Raw genomic sequence first — 12,796 nt, 5'->3', positions numbered from 1 at the left:
TCACAGCCTGATTAGAGTCCAGGCAGTGAGAACACACAACAGCACAGTCTGCAGTACCTTAAGGAGATACTGGGTCAGCCTACATCTACTCTACACATATGCTCTGCAAAACCAACGTGAGGGTACATCCCATTGTGCGAGTTGAGAAGATCCAAAGAAGAGCAGCACATTTCGTCACAGGGTTATTTGGTAAGCGTGATAGTGTTATGGAGATGTTTAACAAACTCAAGTGGCAGACTCTGCAAGAAAGGCGCTCTGCGTCGCGGTGTAGCTTGCTGTCCAGGTTTCGAGAGGGTGCGTTTCTGTATGAGGTATTGAATATATTGCTTCCCCCTACTTATACCTCTCAAGGAGATCATGAATGTAAAATTAGAGAGATTCGAGCACGCACAGAGGCTTTCTGGCAGTCGATCTTCCCGCGAACCACACGCGACTGGAACAGGAAAGGGAGGTAATGACAGTGGCACGTAAAGTGCCCTCCGCCACACCATTGGGTAGCTTGCAGAGTATAAATGTAGATGTAGATTTTTCTTCTTGTTCCATTCGTGTATGGAGCACAGGAAGAATGATTGTTTGAATGTCTCTGTGCATGCAGTAATTATTCTGATCTTATCCTCACAATCCCTATGTGAGTGATATGTGGGGGGTTGTGGTATATCTCTAGAGTAATCATTTAAAGCTGGTTCTTGGAACATTGTTAATAGACTTTCTCAGGACAGTTTACACCTGTCTTCAAGAGCCTGCCAGTTCAATTCCTTCAGTATCTCTGTGACTCTCTCCCACAGATTAAATAAACCTGTGACCATTCTTGCTGCATTCTCTGTATACATTCAATATCTCCTCTTAGTCCTACCTGGTACAGGTCCCACTCACTTGGGCAATATTCTAGGATGAGTTGCATAAGTGATGTGATTTGTAAGCAATCTCTTTTGTAGACTGCTTGGTTTATTGATAGAGTACGGGGAAAGTGCAAAGTTTACCACCTGCTTTACTACCCACAAACCTATGTGATCATTCCATTTCATATGCCTAAAAAGTGTTACACTCAGCTATTTGTATGAGTTGGCCGATTCCAACAGTGACACAGATATTATAGTCACAGGACACTATGTTTTTTTTTTGGTTTTTTTTTTTTTTGTGAACTGCAAAATTTTACATTTCTGAACATTAAGAGCATGTTGCCAATCTCTGTACTATGTTGAAAGCTTATCAAGATCTGATTGACTATTTATGCAGCTTCTCTCAGATAGTACTTCATTATAGGTAACTGCATCATTTGCAAAAAGCCCAGTTTTACTATTAATACTGTCTGCAAGGTCATTAATATACAGCATGAACAGCAATGGTCCTAACACATTTCCCTGGGGCCACACGTGTAGTTACTTCTACATCTGACGATTACTTTCCATCCAAGATAACACGCTATGTCCTCCCTATCAAAAAGTCCTCAATCCAGTCACAAATTTCACTTGACACCACATATGACCCTACTTTTGACAATAAGTGTAGGTGCAGTACTGAGTCAGATGCTTTTCATAAATCAAGAAACATTGTACCTACTTGGTTGCCTTGATCTGAAGCTTTCAGTACATCATGTGAGAAAAGTGAGAGTTGGGTTTCATATGATCGATGTTTTCGAAGGTGTTACAGGAACTTTATGTTGTGGACTAAGTGAAGCTAGATGCAGTACTGGTGAGTGCACTGCCTTGCAGTATTCACATCAGGTTGCTTCTTGTAACAGGCATTATTAAGCTCTGTACAAAAAATAAACACAGTATGTAGCTACACTTGGTCTGCTTGAGTCTGTGTATATGCGGATGGATGTGTGTGTGTGTGTGTGTGTGTGTGTGTGTGTGTGTGTGTGTGTGTGTGTGTGTGTGGGCGCGCGAGTGTATACCTGTCCTTTTTCCCCCCTAAGGTAAGTCTTTCCGCTCCCGGGATTGGAATGACTCCTTACCCTCTCCCTTAAAACCCAAATCCTTTCGTCTTTCCCTCTCCTTCCCTCTTTCCTGATGAGGCAACCGTTGGTTGCGAAAACTAGAATTTTGTGTGTATGTTTGTGTTTGTTTGTGTGTCTATCGACCTGCCAGCGCTTTTGTTTGGTAAGTCTCATCATCTTTCTTTTTAGATATATTTTTCCCACGGGGAATGTTTCCCTCTATTATAAACTTCTAAATTAATATTATTTGATGCAGACTGTTCCCCCCCCCCCCCCCCCCCAACCAGGATGCAGGGGAACAGTAGCACAGCCATAGACAATATTTTTATTCATTCTTCATTACTAGATGGGCATTCTGTTAGTAAAAGTGTGAATGGACTTTCAGACCATGATGCACAAATTTTAACACTAGAAGGCTTTTGTACTCAAACTAATGTCACATACAATTGCAAACTATGTAGGGAAGTTAATCCAAAGGCAATAGAGAGGTTTTTAAAACTCATCAAGGAACAAGAGTGGCAGGATGTTTATAGTGCCGATAACACAGATGACAAACATAATGGTTTTCTTAACACATTTCTCATGCTCTTCCAGAGTTGCTTTCCATTAGAACATTCTAAACAGGGTACTAGCAGTAAAAGGCAGCCTGGGTGGCTGATAGTGGGTTAAGGATATCATGTAGAACAAAGTGGGAATTATATCAAATGTTGGAAGTAGTCACAATCAAGCTACAGTGGCCCCATTACAAACAGTATTGTAAGGTGCTTAAAAACGTTATTAGGAAGGCAAATAGAATAGCTAATTCACAGGATAAAATTAAAACCATAAGGTCAGTTGTGAAGGAAGTGCCTGGTCAACAGCACAAGGTTGACAATATAGTCAGTTCATAGTAATAATATTTCTGTTATTGATAAATCAGATCTATGTACAGTATTTAACAATCATTTTCTGAGAATTGCTGGTGAATTAAATAAAAAAATTAAGTTTCTACAGAGGCTCATATAACTCTCTTGGCAAATGCCTTTCCAAGATTGATGTCTGGAATACTCCTCTGTGATATTGACAAGGGGGAGATTGAGTCAATAATTAAATCACTGAAGACCAAGGACTCTCATGGTTATGATGGAATGCCATGCAGAATATTAAAATAATGTGGTGCACAAGTTAGCCCTGTACTTAGCCAAATTTGTAATAAAGCACTCAGTAGTAAAGCCGCTTTATAAAAAGGGAGAAAGGGATAATGCAGACAAATTTAGACCTATTTCTATGCCATCAGTGTTTGTTAAAGTTATTGAAAAGTCTGTGTGCAAGGATAATTGATCATTTTATACAACAGAACTTGCTATCAAATGTACAGTTCAGCTTTAGAAGTCGTTTAACAACTGAAAATGCTATATTCTCTTCTCTGTGAGGTACTGGCTGGGTTAAACAAAAGGTTTCAAATACTAGGAATATTTTTTCATCTAACTAAGGGGTTTGATTGTATTGATCACAAAATATTGTTCCAGAAGTTGGACCATTATGGAATACGGGAAGTAGCTCACAATCGTTTCACCTCTTACTTTAACAACAGACAGCAAAAGGTCATTATTTACAGTGTTGAGAATGGCTGTGATGTGGGGTCTGAGTGGAGTATGGTAAATGGGATGGGTGGGTGGGTGGGTGGGTGGGTGGGTGGGTGTGTCCCAGGGATCAGTGATGGGGCGACTCCCGTACCTTATTTATACAAATGGTATGCCCTCTAGTATTACAGGTAGCTAAAATATTTCTGTTTGCTGATGACACTAGGTTGGTAGTAAAGGATGTTGTGTGCAACACTGGCTCTGTTTCAAATAGTGCAGTTCATGACGTAAGGTCATGACTTGCAAAAAATAAACTAATGCTATATCACAGTAAGACTCAGTTTTTACAGTTTCTAACACACAATTCAACACAATCCAACATTTTAATTTCACAGAGTGGGCATAGATTAGTGAAAGGTAACAGTTCAGATTTCTAGGTCACGGAATGCCCACATTCAGGATCGTGTTCAAAGACTGCCATTTTTATTATTTGAATGGTATCTGCAATAAGTGATTCTTTGACACGAAAATTAGTCTACTTTGCTTACTTTCATTCGCTTATGCCGTATGGTATTATATTTTGGGGTAACTCTTTCCCATTCTAAAAGGATATTTTTGGCTCAGAAACGGTTGGTCTGGGTAGTAAGTGGTGTAAGTTCGCAAACCTCTTGTTGACCCCTGTTCACTAGTCTGGGTATTTTGACACTGGCCTCTCAATATAAATATTCTTTAATGTCATTTCTTGTTAACAATATCAACTTATTCCCAAGAATAATCAACTTTCACTCAGTTAATATTTGGCAGAAATCCAACCTGCATTTGGATCAGACTCCCTTAACTCTTGAGCAAAAAGGTGTGCAGTATACTGATGTATCCATTTTCAGTAAGCTACCACCAGAATTCAAAAACCTTAGCAGTAATCCACAAGCTTTCAAATCTAAACTGAAGAGCTTCCACATGGGTCACTACCATTCTGTTGAGGAGTTCCTTAAATAATTAAGCCGATTCTTATTTTATATTGTTTATTGCATGTACTTAAACTTATGGCTTGACTTTTTTTTGGATTAATAAATATTTTATTTTTCTGTTATTCCTTTTATGTTGCAATTTCATGTACTGACATGTTCCATGACCTTCAAGATTTGCTCCTCAATATGATCCTAAGGAACATGACATGTAAAACAATAAAATAAAAAGCCTTGTATACAATGACTGACTGTCTTCAACATCCAACAGTGTCAACCAACATAGCTGCTGTCCAGTGCCACTGGTACCCCTTTTTAAGATCTCGGTGAAAAGGCTCACTCTGCTCTTCAATATAACGTCCCAAATTTCTGTAAAGTAGTCGACATGTGAGAGTAGAAAGTGCTTTCACACTCATGTTACGCAAGATCTTTGCTATTTCACAAGAAGTTCTCAGTAACTGATCAGAAGACAGTCATGTACCTTTTCTCTTTTCTTCATTGTCTTCTTGGAATCTTCATCCTTCATCAATTTCTTTACTTGAGGACTAAAAGAATTTCCATCTTTCAGTTTGTCTTGCATGGTGAAAGAAAATGTTTTGGGAAGGTACTTGACACAGGATCCTATTTTATTTGTATAGGTGAAAACAAGACTTTTTTTTGTTCTACAAGCAGTTCATGCACGATATTTTTTGTTATAGGCACAAAATTTCTTCGCTCTGACCGAACTCCCACACTCCGATGTCTTTGCCTTAACTGACTGTCCAATTCGCATAGAAAGCAAAGCATTTTTGTGAACACAATTTGTTGTCCCAATAGTATCCCAATAACTTTGAAGTCACTGCAGATAAGCCAAATGTATTCCTCATCCTGGATACTTATTAAGTGTATCTTGATCTTCTCATACAGCACTTTCATTTGAACTGAATGGGCCAGAAGAACAAACCCATACACATTTCCATTATGCAGTAACATGCCTTTCAGGCTCCTCATTGACGAACCTAGAAAATCTCCACTGTGTAGGATAATGTTCAATGCCAGAAGTGCATTAACTTGTTTATGTTGTGCAGTAAACCGAGGACTCATTCCGAGAAAAAAAAAAATGAACTACTTCTGTCTCTCTATGTCTGCACCATGAATAGTGTGTTCCTGATTCCAGAAGATTCTTACTTTTTATCTGAGAGCCAAGTAGTTCCGCAGATTCCTTAGGCAACTTCAAATCTAGTATGAAAGCATTAAGTTCACTCTGAGAGAAAAGCTACTGAGTGAAGTTGCATTCAGGTTGGCGGACATAACTATCGTCTTCCATAATTGCATTAACTTCATTTTCTTCATCATCTGTCACGTTCTCTGCAACAGCTAGAGGAAGAGGAGTACTCAGATCTTCTCCATATGCAAACTGGCCTAATGGCTGAATCAATGCTTGAATACACAATTTGTCTCTCATTTCTCAAACTGCACCCCTGAACATTGAAACTAGTGTAGAAATACTTTTCATTGAAGACTTCATGAAAGATGATCTGAAAATTTTACCAGGAAAGAACATTTGCTTAGTGTTAAAGCTTGTTATTTTTTAAAAAAAAGCATCAACTGTATATTAATTATGTATCTTGTGAAGTATATTATATTAATGATATTTTAAGAAAAATTGCAAACTAATTTTTGTATTTTGTCAAGTCTCCCATATATGAAGTCAATTACTTTAAATTGTGTGTTATGAGACAATAAACTTCTATTACCCATTCTATTCCATTCTATCCTAAATCTGACAAGAAGCGCACAAAACTTACTGTATATCAAATTTTCAAACCGACATTTGTGGCAAGTTCCTATGGGACCAAACTGCTGAGGTCATGGGTCCCTAGGTTTACACATTACTTAATCTAACTTTAATTAACTTACTTTAAGAACAACACATACAACCATTCCCAAAGGAGGACTCTAACCTCTGACAGGGGGAGCTGCATGAACAGTGGCACGGCACCTTAGACCACGTTGTGTATGCCAAATGATTGATAGTCATTTAATTATTATTTTTAAAGATAGGTTAAGCTGCTATCTATACGATAAGCATATTTCATAAGTATATGCAATGTACATCTGTTTTGTTATTAATGTGAATAGGGATGCCACATATTTGATACAATTACCTAAAATTACATTTTCATACGATTAGATCTCAGGTATACCATGAGTTACAGAAAATATTCCCATAAAGATTTAATGATGTGTCTAAAAAATTAAAATGTGAAATAAAAAAAAAAAGTCAGAATTGCGAAAATCATTTCGATATCAACAAAAAGCACAACAAATGTTTTTCCGTGAAGGGAGAAGACAGGGAATCTGCTTTTAAAAGTGTTTATTCAGCTTTAATGCCACCTGCGTAGTTCGTTTGCTTATGCCACTTTGCATCTCAGATTATTGAATTCACTGTATTGGTCACATGCATTATATTTTTTAATGTTAACTGGCGTAACCGAAGTTGAACAAAACGTGTCTTGAAAGCTACATTTTTTGGCTTGATGGTAAAGTGCAGTCCAGATCTCATATACAACAAAATGAATGGGAAATCTCCAAACATTACCCTTGAATTGGCTAGCAGAATCAATCTTGAACAGCTTAGGACTGATCCAAGGAAACCCCATCTCTCCATTTTGCCATATTATTTAGCTGTATTACTGGGCAACAATTCCAACTAAACTGCTGTATTTGTAGCTTTACAATTGTATGTGGTGCTATGTTCTACCCCATAGAGACGTAGAACGTCCAGTTTCCTGGAGAGGACATCTTTTTGACCATGGATATTTCGCACATTTTTCCTTCCCTTCTAGTGCGAAGAATGGTATTTTCTTTTTTCAACTGATGCATTTGGACCCATAGATTTCATATAGGAGACACACACACACACACACACCTCTATAACCAATTCTTCATATTGTACAATAATAGCTCTGTCATGTAAAACTGAATGTAGGATTGGCTGGTTTTCTTTTTCCACAGACACTGGAGGAGATACTCTTAAGGAAACTGGGGATAGATAATTGAAACATATACTGTTGCTATGTTAATGCTGTGCTAGGAATCCATGTGTGAGGGTGTTAGAGCAGTCGCTTTCTGTAGCTATATAAGCACTGCACTAAGAAACTACATGCTTTGAAATAGTACATCTGAAGTTTGCTAGAAATTTATGAGAAAACTATAATGAATAAAGTCCTGTATTCAAATTCTACACATTGCTGTCATTTGATCTGACATATTTCACTACTAATTACATATTTCTTCAATAACTGTAATATTTTGTAAACTGACATCACATACAGTTTACTTAAAGCTTTAACATTAATTCAACATGTCATAATCCAATGAAACACGAGTTTACGCTAAGATTGAACCATATGCTGTTGTAGGCAACGAATTACACCCACATATAGCTTTGCACAAAATACATTTAAAAAGAAAGATGATGAGACTTACCAAACAAAAGCGCTGGCAGGTCGATAGACACACAAACAAACACAAACATACACACAAAATTCTAGCTTTCGCAACCAAAGGTTGCCTCGTCAGGAAAGAGGGAAGGAGAAGGAAAGACAAAAGGATATGGGTTTTAAGGGAGAGGGTAAGGAGTCATTCCAATCCCGGGAGCGGAAAGACTTACCTTAGGGGGAAAAAAGGACAAGTATACACTCGCACACACACACATATCCATCCGCATATACACAGACACAAGCAGTGCTTGTGTCTGTGTATATGCGGATGGATATGTGTGTGTGTGCGCGCGAGTGTATACTTGTCCTTTTTTCCCCCTAAGGTAAGTCTTTCCGCTCCCGGGATTGGAATGACTCCTTACCCTCTCCCTTAAAACCCATATCCTTTTGTCTTTCCTTCTCCTTCCCTCTTTCCTGACGAGGCAACCTTTGGTTGCGAAAGCTAGAATTTTGTATGTATGTTTGTGTTTGTTTGTGTGTCTATCGACCTGCCAGCGCTTTTGTTTGGCAAGTCTCATCATCTTTCTTTTTAAATATATTTTTCCCACGTGGATTGTTTCCCTCTATTATATTCATATCATTAATTTGCACAAAATACTTTATTTTTCAGACTCAGAAAAGAAAACTAAACTGAGCTAACAGTCAAAGAGTAAAAGCTTATATCTAACATTTGCTGCATGTGCATAGAGTAAACGAAGCACGCATCACTGGCTACTCCCACATTCCAACAGAGCCCCCCCCCCCCCCCCTTAAAGTGCGGAGCACACGGGATAAATGGGTGCTTAAACTTGACTTGTCTCCCTGCTCTCATACGGACAACTTGTTGCTGTGAGGATGAGGGAACCGGGTGTGGCCTGTTGCGTTGTGTTTCCATGTCCTCTTGCCATGGATTCTCCTGCCGCATCATGTATAGTGAGTTCTAAACTTTGGTCCCTCTCACCCTCTGAAGTGTCATCATACTCCAGTTCTAGTAAGACCCATGCTGGTTTTACTCTCTCTATGGACACACTAATAGTTTTGTCATATTGTGAGATGTCTATGGTAGGGGTGTTATGTCATACTATTCAATAAGATCCAGTATATGGAGGTTGTAGTGGTGCTCTGACTGAATCTGTGCAGAGCATGACATGTGTACAGTCTGCCAACATTTTATGTACGGAAACTGGTCGCACACCATGTCTAGATACTGTAGGCCTTGTCATTGTTTCCACATGCTGACGGATTTCATGTATCAGTGATGAGAGCTTTGTTGGCATTGGTGATGTGATGGTGGTTAGGTACTCTGCCAGGATTCTCAATGGTTCCCCATACACCAATTCCACCACTCAGGCACCGATGTCCGTCTTGTATGCGGTCCGTAATCCACGGAGAACCAATACTAATGCTTCTGTCCTGTTTCTCTGATGACACACGAGAGCTGCCTTCGATGTCCTGTGCCACTTCTCCACCATACCATTGCTCACTGGATGGTAGCTTCTTGTATGGTGGTACTGGAACCCATATAAATTAGTTAGCTCACTGAATAGACTAGACTCGAACTGGCGGCCTTGATCTGTTGTGATATGAAGGGGGCACTCAAAGTGAGCTAGCCACTGTGAGAGAAATGCTTTTGTAACAAATTCAGCCGCTGTGTCAATGATCAGAATTGCCTCCGCCCATCTAGTGCATCTGTCTACCACTGTTAACAAGTACTTATAGCCATCTGAAACTGGGAGTGGACCCACTAAGTCCAGATGGACATGGGCAAATCTTGCTGCTGATCCTGTGAAATTCCCAATTTCCGCGTGAACGTGTCATCATAGTTTGCAGCGCTGCCAAGTGTAGGCATGTGCGAGCCCATTCCCTGGAGTCCTTTTTAATGGACGGCCAGACAAAATGTACTGTCAGTAACGTAATCGTGGCAGTTACCCCTTGGTGTGCCAGACCATGAATACTGTCAAATGCCGCATTACAAAATTTTTGTGGAATGTATGGGCACAGCTTCTGCCATGATATATCCCACCACAACTTAAGCCTTCTTTCTGTCATGAGTATTGGCTGTAAGTGTAACCCTGTTGTGTGATCTGTCAATAACTTATGTAGATCCAGATCCGCTTCCTGTGATGTTGAGAGTTCTTCATAATTTACTGTGATGGTCACACCCAAACATGAGAAAAGTAAACTGCAACCAGATTCTCCACACCTCTGATGTGCCTTATATCCGTGGTGAACTGACTGACAAATTCAATGTGCCACAACTGCCTTGGCAAGCACTTATAGCTGATGTTGCTGAAACCTGACACTAAAGGTTTATGATTAGTGAAAAATTTTACTGGCCAGGCTTTCATATATTGCCAACAACGGTCTGTCATATGCACTGCATTTTGCCTGTCGGAGTTGCATTTTCTTTGAGAAGAGTCAAAGAGGTTGCCAATGTCCATCGACTTGGTGTTGCAAGGCTGCACCAACTGCAGCCTGGCTGGCATCTACAACAATACTCAACGGTGTTACAGGTATGGGGTGCGTGAGTAACACTGCCTCCTCTAAGCTTCTTTCATAATCGCCAAAAGCTTTGGTCATTTCTGATGTCCATTGCAGCTTTCGCTTTCCTGTGGTATTACTGCCAGCCAGTGCACTCTTAAGCGGGGCTTGTGTTTGAGTGGTAATTGCTAAATGATGCCGGTAAAAATGTACTGTACTGAGATAATGCCCAAGTTGTTCGTAGTCTTTAGGTTTGGGTAAGTTGTGCAACATGGCTATCTTCTCTGGTAATGGCTGTATACTGACAGCTGAGACTATATAGCTGAGAAAAGTTACTTGACTCTTGCTCACAATGCATTTGCGCTCATTTAATGCTTCTCCATATATATCGAGCCACTGTCATACCTCTTTAATATGTCTATCATGTGACTGCATATCCTCTGAGAATACCAAAATATCATCCAGATATGCACAACAGGAAGATAATCCCTGGAGCAATTCATCAATGAATCTTTGCCATGATTGGGCCGCATTTTTGAGTCCGAATGGCATAAACAGAAATTGGAATAGCCCAAAGGGTGTGATCACTGCCATCTTTGCCATGTCAGCTGGAGCCACATGAATCTGATTGTATGCTTTATGATAATCCTGTACTGAAATACTTTCGCACCCGCTAGAGTGCAGGTAAACTCTTGAATGTTTGGTATGGGGTACTTGTCTGAGATTGTTCTCACATTCAATCGGTGGTAGTCGCCACAGGGATGCCATGTGTTTTCTTTCTTGCGTACTAGGTGGAGAGGGGACGCCCAAGAACTATCAGACCTTCTAATTAATCCAGCCTGGAGTATCTCCTCAAATATCACTTTTGTCTCCACTAATCTGTCTGGGGCTAAAAACTACGGACACGTCTTGATACTGGCAGACCTTGGGTGGTGTGTGTATAATGCACTGTATTATGTTTAACTACTAAGAGTCTTTATGGCTTCTTGTTGGGGAGACCGTATAGCTGAACTACTGACGACTCGTGCAACAGCCTCTGCCGCACTGCACCAAAAACCTTTTATTATGCCCCGATTTGATCTGGTAATAAGAGAGTTATTTGCCAAGTCCAAGGTGAGTGCAAAATGAGATGAGAAATCTGCACCTAAGATCAGCTGTAAAATATGTGCCACTATAAAAGTCCACTTGTAACAGGTAGCTAAAACAATATCTATCATGAGCTCTTTATAACCTTATGTGTTTATACTTGAATTATTAACTGCTATCAATTTTTAAAAAAATTGTAGAGGGAGAGCAAGAGATGAATACATTAAGCAGATTCAGAAGGATGTAGGTTGCGGCAGGTACTGCTGGGAGATGAGGCAGCTTGCACAGGATAGAGTAGCATGGAGAGCTGCATCAAACCAGTCTCGGGACTGAAGAGCACACCAACAACAATCAATTTCAAAGGCTCCCGTGTGTCCAACAAAGCTCGGGGCCAGCAAGGTACTCACTTCCAAGCCAGTGTCCATCAGGAAGTTGAGGCCTGCAAGTCTATTAACCACTTGTAATCTGTGTGATGTTAGCTTACACTCCCAGGATGACGCAGAGTGACATAAAGGTACAGCACACGGGAAGTCTTCAAGTGCCTTACCTTGACTGTGCATGTTGCTGCCTGCAACTGTCAACTGGTTCCTCATTTGTATATGGCGCCGTATGTGAGTTCCGCATCCCGTGGTGCCTAAGGCATGCTGCCCTCGTCATTTGGGTGTCCACAAGGTTTTGTGCCTCTCGTAGCTTGTGGCCTGAATCGTCTGTGATACCAGCAAAAATTGTCGGCGTGAGCTTGATCGAGTTTGGAGTGTGACCTCTTCTTGTTACTGGTAGACTTGGTGGACATCTGGAGCTCCAAGTTATGTAGCCTAGTAGCCCTATTTTCCATTGCATCTTGCCGTTTCCTGATTCCCTCAGTGATGCCTGGTTTTTGTCTGTAACCTGTGGCTGCACAGCTTAACTTCGATTCTTCTAACCATTCCGATGAGTCATCATTAGCTTCCATTGCAGAGGTGGCAGATTATGTTGCTACGGACACTACGAGTCTTGACTGTAGAGTAGCAAAAGCTCTGTCAGCTATTTGCAGTTGCTTGTCAAGAGACTGTCCTTCATATGCAATCAGTGTCAGTTGAACTTTATGAGGAAGCTGCTTCGCCAGACGTGCAGTAACAATTCATTGGATATCATGCTTTGGATATCATGCTTTGGATATCATGCTTTGGATATCATGCTTGTGTGAACTGTAGTGCGTAAATGTCTCAAAAATTCAGATGGACTTCTGTCCCCGTGTTTCTCCTGATACATCACCTGGGAAAGACGCTAATCAGGTAATTTCATGCAGCGAGCGATCAA

General features: G+C 40.3%; 1 protein-coding gene across 1 annotated transcript in view; it reads right to left on the bottom strand.

Annotated features, from left to right (window-relative positions):
- The window catches only part of LOC126175289 (phospholipid-transporting ATPase VA), a 361,539-nt gene that overhangs the window by 25,364 nt on the left and 323,379 nt on the right, over window positions 1-12,796 (bottom strand).

The sequence above is a fragment of the Schistocerca cancellata genome, chromosome 3, assembly GCF_023864275.1.
Source record: "Schistocerca cancellata isolate TAMUIC-IGC-003103 chromosome 3, iqSchCanc2.1, whole genome shotgun sequence".
NCBI lineage: Eukaryota > Metazoa > Arthropoda > Insecta > Orthoptera > Acrididae > Schistocerca > Schistocerca cancellata.
This window is presented reverse-complemented; position numbering and strand designations above follow the sequence as displayed.